Source organism: Anolis carolinensis, chromosome 1 (assembly GCF_035594765.1).
Source record: "Anolis carolinensis isolate JA03-04 chromosome 1, rAnoCar3.1.pri, whole genome shotgun sequence".
NCBI classification, from domain to species: domain Eukaryota; kingdom Metazoa; phylum Chordata; class Lepidosauria; order Squamata; family Dactyloidae; genus Anolis; species Anolis carolinensis.
In genome coordinates this window covers 44601129-44612240 of record NC_085841.1, presented here as the reverse complement: position 1 = coordinate 44612240, position 11112 = coordinate 44601129, and positions in this window count along the sequence as shown.

Sequence of the window (11112 nt, the reverse complement as noted above, 5' to 3'; positions counted from 1 at the left end):
GAAGGCTCAGATCTAACGGGTTATCTATTCAATTCGAGACAAAGCAGAGTTTGGATGCCTCAGGTAAAAGCCTGACAGGCCCCACATGTTTGGGCTTGTCTGGAAGGGTCTTCAGAGATCAGAATTAGCTAAAGTGATACTGTCATTGTCTCTGAGAGATCCCCCAGTACTGTAACATTCTCCTCCTACTTCTGTCATAGAAAGATGCTCTAGGTACCAGGATGACTTATGTGCTCTTTAAAAATCTGGAGGAAATGAGGATAGCCACAACATATATGAGATAACAGATCTGTGATATTGAAGCTGAAGGGAATGGGAAAAATAGTGGAACACTAATATGCTATAATTAGAGTGCCATATTTTCCTTACCTTTGCCCTTCCTAGTTACTTTTCATTGCTTTGTGTTGTTTGCTTGACCGAAGGCTCACCTTTAAAATTTTGCTTGGCGCATCTGCTTCTAACTACAGCACTGTAGTTCTGTAGCAGAAAAAGTGCTTCAACAAGCTATAGATGTCAAGATTCCATAGGATGGAGCCATAACAATTAAAGTTTTATAAAACTACTATAATTATAAAGTGTGGGCATACTCTTTCTCATCATCCATTCTTGTTATCAGTAAAAAAAAAATCTAAATAAGAGGTGGGCAAAATGCCTTCATGGAGCAACATGGAGTTCCAAGGGCTATTTTTGTGGCTCTTGACATTTCCAGAAACCCCAGGCTAACCTTTTTCTAGCAAACAAAGGGTGGCAAGTTATGTTCCTAGCAGCTTTCACATGTAGCACTTTAGCTTTTAAACAGTTTGCAAAACCTCCCTGTAATGTTTAACATCCATGATCAAGTGGACTTCTGGCCAGTTTGGGTTTTTTTTGTTTTATTTTTTTATAGTCTACATGGTGCCTGGAGAGTTCTGGGCATAAAAGTGGCCCTTGCACTTTCCCTTGCTTTCTCCTGTTCTAAAGAAACTTTGTTGTTGTTTATTCATTCAGTCATTTCCGACTCTTTGTGACCTCATGGACCAGCCCATGCCAAAGCTCCCTGTTGGCTATCACCACCCCCAGCTCCTTCAAGGTCAAGCCAGTCCCTTCAAGGATAACATTCATCCATCTTGGCCTTGGTCGGCCCCTCTTCCTTTTTCCTTCCATTTTCCCCAGCATTATTCTCTTCTCCAAGCTATCCTGTCTTCTCATTATATGGCCAAAGTACTTCATTTTTACCTCTAATATTCTTACCTCCAGTGAGCAGTCGGACATTATTTCCTGGAATATGGACTGGTTTGATCTTCTTGCGGTCCAAGGCACTCTTAGAATTTTCCTCCAACTCCACGGTTCAAAAGCATCTATCTTCCTTTGCTCAGCCTTCCTTATGGTCCAGCTCTTGCATTCATAGGTTTAGGTTACTACTGGGAATATCATTGTTTTAACTATGCAGACCTTTGTTTTCAATGTGATGTCTCTACTCTTCACTATTTTACTATTTTTTTTTGCTATTTTAGCATATTTAGGGAGTGTTTTAATTTGCAATGAAACCACTGAGTGTTGCATTATGAGAAAAAAATGTAGAAAAATCTACAGCTCAGGTCCAGGTTATTTCACGGACTATATTCCCCATTATGAAACTGCTCATGTTTTGAGTTCTGTTGGAGAAGTCTTTCTCCCTGTCACATCACCTTAACAGGTACATCTGATAGGAATAAAGGAAAAGTCTATGGGCATTTACATAAAGATCTAGTACTGTAGATAGTGATATAATGATAATTTTAGGCCTCACCTGAAATATTCTCTTAAGAAGAGCAGAAGCAAGAAATAAAGAAAAACAGAAAACATTGAATTGAATCTCATTGTTTTTTTTTTGTTTTTTTTTTTAAAACCAACCCTAAAGTGCAAATGATTTTAAGCTGGGGGAAAAGAAATTGTCATGATTTCTGCCATGGAGGATGATGCTTAGCCCTTGTCAGAGCACCAGCAGATAGTTCAAAAGATTGATCTTGATATTTCTTTGGCCACAATGCAATTGAACAATGAGAATTCATTCATTTTGGGTTATTGTTCAGATGAGAGTTCTGAAAATATTCTGACAAGTGCACAGGATTGGCAAAATAGTTTGATATTATTTCTGGCTACCCACCCATACAATTGCAAGGGCCATGGCATGGAAAAAATTGATTCATGAAGCATTGTCCTATTACAGACTCCTAAAAAAATTTCCAGCTTGATTGGGGGTATAAGCTTTGCCAATTGATCAACCAACCAATTAATCAATCACTAGGTTCCAGACTATTCAGTCTAGTTATTCCGTTTATTTTTGTTTGGAGTTACAAACCTTTAAGATTGCTTCTAGTTCACAATGGGGGGAAAACTTGAGTAAAATATAGTCCCCAGGATCCCAGTGCATGCAGTCTTTTTTGTTAAAGAACAACCATAATGGTATAAGCATGTAGCGTATAACGAGCCAAAGTCAAATTGCAGGGGGATGGTAGGATTTCATGCCTCCATAGCAAGTATTGCTGGATCTACACTGCCCATATAATGCAGTTCAAAACCTCATCATTTGGCAGTGTGCCTCCACTGGCAGTGTGCATCCAGGCATAGTTGGTATCTAGCGCACTCATTTCTTGGAACATATAATGAATCTGATTTTCTGTGTAGAATAAGATTATAATAACCTGAGTGTAAACACACTTTCTGTAATATTGTGTTCATGACCTTTAATTGGTGGGATTTGAAGTTTCTGAAGTTTTAGGGACTGATAAAAACAATCTATCCCAGAAGACTGATGGGTTAGTTTGTTTTCCTGATGGCTCCTCAGGAATTTGAACGATTGAAGCCCTTGCTTCTAGAATGAAGAAATATTTCAATGCCTCTGTTTAAGGAGCTCCACTGGCTGCCATTTATTTTCCGGGCCCAATTCAAGGTGCAGGTTATCACCTACAAAGCCCTAAATGGTTTGGGACCCACCTACCTTAGAGACCGCATCTCCCTCTATGAACTCACACGTTCTCTTCGCTCGTCGGGGGAGGCCCTTCTCTCGCTCCCACCACCCTCACAGTCGCGGTTGGTGGGGACGAGAGAGAGGGCCTTCTCCGTCGTGGCCCCCCGGCTTTGGAACTCTCTACCTAGAGAGATCAGGCAGGCCCCTACCCTCCTCTCCTTCCGGAAGAGCTTAAAAACCTGGCTCTTCCAAAAGGCCTTCAATGTTTAATTGTTGCTGGATTGATCTATCTGTCCATTCCATAATAGTCCCATTGTTGTTGTCTTGTCATTTTATACCGCACTTTATTGTCCATTCAACTGTGAAATTTCCCATTTCGTAACATTCTGCACTTTGCCTGGGATCTATGACTTAGGCTTCTGTTTTTAATACTGTATCTTGCTTGTTGATTTTAATGATTGTTTTTATTGATGTTGATGTTTTTTACTGGGATAATTGTTTTATTGCTTTGTTACTGTTATTTGTTTGTTTTATTGGGCCAGGCCCCATGTAAGCCGCCCCGAGTCCCTTCGGGGAGATGGGGCGGGGTATAAAAATAAAGTTATTATTATTATTATTATTATTATTATTATTATTATTATTATTATTATTATTATTTCAAGCAGTTAGATTTTGATTTCCTCTTGCTGAGTTCCCTGGTTAGATAGGTTGGTTACAGAGATGGAACAAGTGGGATACAAGTATGGTGAAATACAGAAGAGGGCCCTTGTATCATTAATGGTTGTGCAAAAGAAGGAATTTCAACAGACGGACTCAATGGAACTTACCTTTAGGTAAGGGAACACAGGGTTACAATCAAAATGTGTATTTTGACACTTGCCATCATCTGCTTGTCTCTTGGTATAGAGAGAGGCCAGAGATAGGTGGTGATAGAAGACCCAACACCTACATTTTAGCTCCTAAGACAAATGTAGATATTGCTCTATGATCAGGTCATTTTGCCTCATCACATTTCCTGTTTCTACCTGTTCCTTTGTGTGCGGTCTAATTATTTCATCTGCACACACACAGGTCATGTTGCATGCTAGAATGTGATGCTAATGTATGAAAAAATTTGGTCTATTATACACCATGAAGCGCTATGAAGATGTTGTGTTTTGTTTTCAAGCACAAGAAAGGAGAGAATCAGTTACTGCAAAGTTCAACTGCAGTGTGATTAGGATATTTTCCTAAAGTGTTGCAGAATTTCTTTTACAAACCATTAAGCTCTAATTGTCACACTAATGTTATTTTATATTTTAAGAGAGGGTCCAGAATCCTAGTCTTACTGCACCCAGTGGAATCTGAAAAGCCACTTTAGCATCACCAGCTTAGTTGCTGTAACCTTTTCAATTCATAATTATTATTCTGTCAGCACAGAGTTGCTCATTATTACCTAACATTGTCACTCCATTCACCACGGCAATGAACAGTTGTGTAAATTAGAGCCATCATTAACCCAGCTTGGTGCTGATGTAAGCACCATTCAACTGACTAGTTTTGAATTAAACCTGGTAGATTTCTTCCTAGTGGAAGGCACCCTTGTACTTCTTTTCCAAGGGAGAGTGGGGGAGATTTTAACCTACAGATAAAGGAGGCAAAAAAGCAGCAGTGAAATGAGAGAGGACAAAGTGTCTTACACCCACTTCACTAATCTGTTAACCTTAGGTATGGTCAGAGACATTGCCTGAACAAACATCCAGTTGGCTTCTTTATATGACATCCCATTATCCTTTCCCACAGGCAGCAAAATTGCCCTCTTTAATCCCAAAGAAAATCATTTCACATTCCAATTTCAGCTTTTAAATATGATTTAGAAATAAATGCTTATTTCTGCTTGTCTGTCTCCCTATCTATCCATCTGTCTAAATTCTCATCTTCAAAAAATTGATTCTGGCCTTTGGAGTTTAAAATTCCCTGATATTTCAATTGTGCAAGAGAAAATCCAACAAGTTTCTGCATAGCTAGACAATAAATGACCCTAGAGCTAATATTGCAGCTCACCAAGACTGTAATCTCATGCCTTGACACTCTCAGTTTTTGATCCCAAATAGTCATGTCCCCTAGGGTGACACAATAAGCAATTCTCCATAACTAGTTTTTTTAAAGGACTGTATTCTCTAAAACTAGAACCGAGTTTAGTAAGTTGAAGTTTAGAGGACACTACTTTTCCCACAACTGAATGAAGTAACATTCATGAAGTAACAATCTGTTCATTAACTATTTAGAAAAAAAAAACAAGTAAGTATTGCTTAACAATACAGTCCAAATTCAAGCCAAAATAGTCTAGCTGAGAGGCAACAACAGCAGGGTAACACACCAGAGAAGCTGATAGTCCACAGCTGAACCCAACAGCTGGTAAACTGGCTGGAATTTCTGGGAGTTGTAGGCCAAAACACCTGGGGTCTCACAGGTTGAGAACCACTGATCTAGAGTCCAAGATCAATCAGAAATCCCAAAGCCAGAGTCCAAGAGTAAGTCTAGAGCTCATAAATCCAAAATAAGCAACAGTTCAAGGTCACAGCTCCAAACACTGATGTTGCTGCTAGCAAAAAAGGTGCCATACTTGAGCTCCTTAGATGCTAGATTCTATAGCTAGTTCATTTCTCTCCAAATCTAGAGAAGTCGAGCCTTCTCTCTTTGCAAGTTGGGCCTCTTAACTCTTCCTCTACTTGCTCAGAGCAGCTTGTTTTTATTGCTCTGCAGACTGAGAAGTGATAGCTACGTCTATAAGCTCTTCTTCCAAGCTTGGCTGAGGGACTGATGGGCTCCAGTTCCAATTCTGGCACTTCAATCAGAATTTCACAACCCTCACTATCTGAGCTTTCCACAGCACCCATTTTCTTTGCCTAAGCTGCATCCCTCCAGCCTTAACGTGTTTCTTAGTCTTAGACCCAGCCACTGCATTTCTGTCCTCAGAGTCCATGTTATTTGGCAATGCAGATTGCCAGCCATTGAAGCTAGTGCATTGCTGCATGACAGGTTTCTCCTATCTCAGCTGGTCATTTGGGCTGCTAGCCAGTTCACCAATGGCAATGCTGCCGATACTGCTGTTGCTGCTCTGTGTATCTGTGTGCGCGTGTTGCCAGGTGTAAGCCACAGGGAGTCAGCACTATCAGAAGGAACATGGTTTCAAGGGGATGAATTCCATCAACTGACTGCAATGATATCCAGGTGGCTTATTGAGAAAGTTAAGCTGAAGCTGTACACCAGATGTAAACCACAGTAGTGCCAGATGGAATTAACATGTTAACTTTGTCATTAAAGATGAAAAATCTGGAATGGGAAAACTAGATAATAAGGCTCCCCCCTCTCCCTCTCCCCCTCCCTCCCTCCCTCCCTCCCTCCCTCCAAATGGAATCTCCATTTACATTCATATGAACATGAAAAGTACAAAATCAATGTGGCTATTTAGCTTGCTCATTTTTAATAGCATCTTCTTTTCATTAAATGGTACCCAACAGGGCTTTTCAGAGGCACTAATGAAGAGGGAACAAATTACCCACACCCCATGGCCAGAAACATTACTCACACCAGGCTGTGGGAAAGAGTAGCAGTAGTTGGCAAGCACTTAGGGTCATAAATCCATTCCTGGAGAGTAGTGTTGGTTAAAATGAGTTTCAAAAAAGATTTGGGTTATTTCATAATTTAGTTGCCTGAATAATTGAAATCATTTTAATTGAAGCTATCAGTCACAGAGATCAACAGTTGGATTTTGTTGACCGACATGGAAAACACAGTTCCAGCCATGGACTTGGTTAGAACCACTGAAGTTTAGCATTTTGATATGCTTATATATGATATGTCTCTAGAGATGTTTGCAAATTATATTATGTGAAGGAACGTTTTTTAAAAAGGGATTCATCACAGAACCAAACATGACTTGCAGTTTACAAGTGCTTAGCTCACTTTCATTCTATAAAAATAAATGCATTTGACAATGTGCAAACTTTTGAAAAACCTACAAAGAAACATTCTAAACTGCAGAAATGAACTTTAGTCCAGTATGATCCACCGGTGGCCAAACCTAGCCCACCAAAGATATTGTATCCAAAGTTCATCCCAGAAGTCGTATTCACGGAGGCAGAACTTCTCCTATGGCAGATCTAAAGACCAGAATAGCAATTCCCTTGTTCCTGCTCTTATCTGATTACAGATAAGAATCTCCAATGGGAAATGATTTCTTATAGTGAGCCAGTGGTTTCAGAAGCCTGCTGCCAGTGGGTTACTTTCCCCAGTGGGTAAAGAGGAAGAGTGATCTTATCATATAGAATCAAAAACATAGACGATAACACAAGTGCCATCCAATTCAACCTCTGCCATGCAGGATTATACATTCAAAGTGCTCTCAATGAATCTCTCAGAAGAGAAATTCAGAAATTTCTACTTAGCAGACAACCATTCTTTCACATTCAATCCTATTTGAAGAACTAGCATGATCTGGCTCCCTGATAATTAATAGGATTTCAATCTTCTCCCTGCAGAGTAAGGAGAAGGGGGAATGTCTCACATCGAAAAGGAAGAGAATCAAATGGAATTATCTACCTGATAGTTATATTGACAATCTTCTGATACTCAACTAGTGACCTGACATCATCCGGTCTATAGATGGCTGGAGTTGGGAAATCCTTTCTCCACTTCATTCTTTTTCCCCAATCTTGTTTTTGTCAGTAAGCTCTTATGCCAAAAATGTGTACATAGGAAATGTGCAAAAATATTAAGGCCATATTGGGAGAAAATGCTGAGGAAATGGGAGTAAGATTTCTCAATGATGGTTCATAGGCTTTTTCTGCTCTCTTTCACTGTCGAGGAAAGATTTTTCTTTGTTTATCTAAACAGATCTTCAGCTTAGTTGAAACAGAAGCATGTTCAATGGGCGTGCTGCACTTTTTCATATGTATCAAATGTATTTTTAATTATTTTACATTGATGTCTAAATTAGATTGGTTATTAATGGCTTTTTATTTCTTGCATTACATTTTTTTAGCTTTTTATTTTAATGTATATTGTAAGCTGTTTTGGCTCCCATATTGGCAGAAAGGCAGGTTATAAATTATTGTGCTAATTAATTGGTGTACTAAAATGTGTATCAATTTCAGAGTTGGGATAGAGGGAAGTTCATACACAAGCAAGATGCAATGAACATGGTGGAGGGAGGAATGTGAATATCAAAAAGATCAAGAAAATGTCTACATCACGGTTCATGGCCAGTTTTTTCCTGATTTCAAGAGGCTGGTAGAAATCCTTATTGCAGGAGAAAGCTTTTCCCTGTGGAATGGGCAGTTGAATTAAGCAGTGATTCCATTTCTATTGAGGTAGCAAATCTACTTTTAATTTTACAGTTGCTGCTTCCATAGCTTATTTACATTCCATAGGAGCAATAACATCACTGAAACTTTGTCAAGACTTTGGCCGGCACCTACATGACTCCCATACTTTAATTTATTTACTAATATATTTAATATGTAATGAATTTATATCCCATCTTTCTCCTAGGGTGGGATCCAGGCATAGGATGGATGTCCATAAAAGCAAGAATGGATCCGCCATCAGTTTCTGGGAACTTGCTATGATCTCTTTGCTTATTGTTGAATCTTCTTTTTCTTTTTTCTTCTTCTTAGGATCCTTTCATCTGGTGATGTTATAATAGCACAGGTTGAGTCTTCCTTACCTGATTTTTTGGGAGATTTTTTAGGATTGGATTTTTCCCCCCAGATTTTGAAATAGTTAAAAACCAGATAGGTTCTGTAGGTTTGTTCTTAAGTTGAATTTCTATGTCAGTCAACACCAGACACATGCACATGTGTGTGCGCGCATGCACACACACACACACATATATACACATACACACACATACACAAACATATATATACATATACACACACATGCATGTGCGTGCACACACAATTTTGATAGCGTAGGGAAGAGTTAAACCCCCTGTGATGTTTCTTTTGCTGTCTGTGCCTCTGTTCAGAGGATCTCATCTCACTTTCAGTCCCGGTGATCACTGGATTCTTTTTTTTAAAAAATTGGCTTGTTGTGGAACCTGGATTGGCGATAAAACTTTTGTTGAGACATCTTTCCCCCCATTATAAGTCTTTCAGGAGTGAATTTCCCTTCCTATTGATAGATTTTTCTCACTTCCTGTTGTCTCACCCCCATTCTTAATGATGGGTCATTTGTAAGTTGGATATTTGTAACTCGGGGACTGTATACAAACTGTGAATGAGGGATGGGGAAATGGAAGCGGGAGCTAGTCACACATCCAATGCCCATTGAGATTTTTCCTCATTGAGTCCTGGCAAGGAAAAGAGAAGGAGGGGAAAAGGGGAGGAATCAGTTCACACAAGGTCAATATAAAAAACAGTCATCCCAGATACTTCCTAAATAAATAAATCACCATGGGATATGAACAGAAACAGAAAGTCAAATAGATCCAGAGATACATAGCAGGATATGAGCTGTAGTTTTTGCAAAACATGTCTGAGACAAACATTGAAAGAACTTCACAAATCCAATCATCAGAGTTTTTAACTTCTCTATAAACTCCCATCTAGAGCAAAAACTCATTACAAGTAACAGGTTAGAATCATATTATCACAGAATCATAGAGTTGGAAGAGACCTTGTGGGCCATCCAATCCAAACCCCTGCCAGGAAACAGGAAAATCATATTCAAAATTAATCTATCAATCTTTACAATAATTAAAGCATAATGAGCAGTGAAATCCCAATTAAAGATTTGCCTGTTGTAAGGGATTGACATTAGCTACATGCCAACTCCTCTATTGGTTGATTTCAGGGTGCATCTACAGCAGGCATGAGCAAACATTTTTGCCCTGGGGCCACATCGTGGGCCTGACCGAGACGGGGGCATCGTGGGCTGGGAGGAAGAGGGTCTTTGAGAGGGTGGGGCTGGGAGGGGGCGAGGCGGGGCAGGGTCCAGGTCATCCTCAGGTTGTCCTCCTATCCTTATGCCGAAAGGAAAATGAGACATGTGGCAATTGCCCCAATCCTACTCTCCAATCCTCCTCCCCAGTCTTCTCCAGGCTGTCTTCTCGGCTTTAAGCTGGGAGGAGGGTGAGAAAGGCATCAGCTGAGAGTGCTCTGGAGGGCACTTAGCTGCTGTGTGCCTTCCTTGGGCCATCCTCTCAGCACAACGATGGGACTGCTCACTCTGTCCTTATACTGGGAGGAGGGTGACACATGATGTGGCTAAGAGCACTCCAGAGGGCTCTCAGCTGCTGCTTGCTTTCCTCTCCTGTTTTTTCTGCATAAGAATGTGGCTGGCCACTGTGTCCTTATGCTGAGAGGACAGGGAAAATGAGGAGGGCCTGAGGTAAGCACCCAGGGGTTGTATCCGGCCCCCGGGCCTTAATTTGCTCATACCTGATCTACAGTTTAGAATCAATGCCGTTTGATGCCACTTTAACTACTATAACTCAATGTTATGGAATCCTAGAAGTTATAATTTGATAAAGCTCCTGGTCCCTTTTGCAAACTTTGTCTACAGCTCACAGCATTCCATACCATTGAAGCATGGCAGTAAAGGTGGTGTTAAACTACATTAGTTCTACAGTGTAGATGGCCTCCAACCTTCAGGTCAGCAGTTTAGCACGGGTTTAAACCATTGTGCCACTGCGGCTCCTTAGTCAACCATTCATTTACAGTAATTTTTTTAGCATTCTCCATGGAGGTAAACAATGGCAGCATGTACTGGGATAAGATTCTTTTTACAAAATAGCCTTCTCTCTGACTTCCCCCTGCAAACGTGCATCTTGTGGTTTGACTCATAAACCATTACAGTCAATAATTAACTGCCTGTTATGAATCCAGTGCTGTTCATCTTTGCGAAGAGAATTCAGCCTATTAATAAAATATAAATTGATGACTTTTAGAATCCCCTAACCCCAGTGGAAAAGAATAATTCCTTTCTGCAAAATGAATTGTTGAAGAGAGGCCGCTCTTAATGTCGAGGCATGGAAAGCATTTAGAAAAACAGCAGCACATGAATAATTTCAATAAATGCTCTTACTGTAAACAAATAGCAGCATTTAGTAAGCATTCAGAAGAGAGCAAAGATTGACTCACTTCCTGGGAATCAGAGAGAGCTCCATTTAAAGATGGATATCCAACAGTCAGACT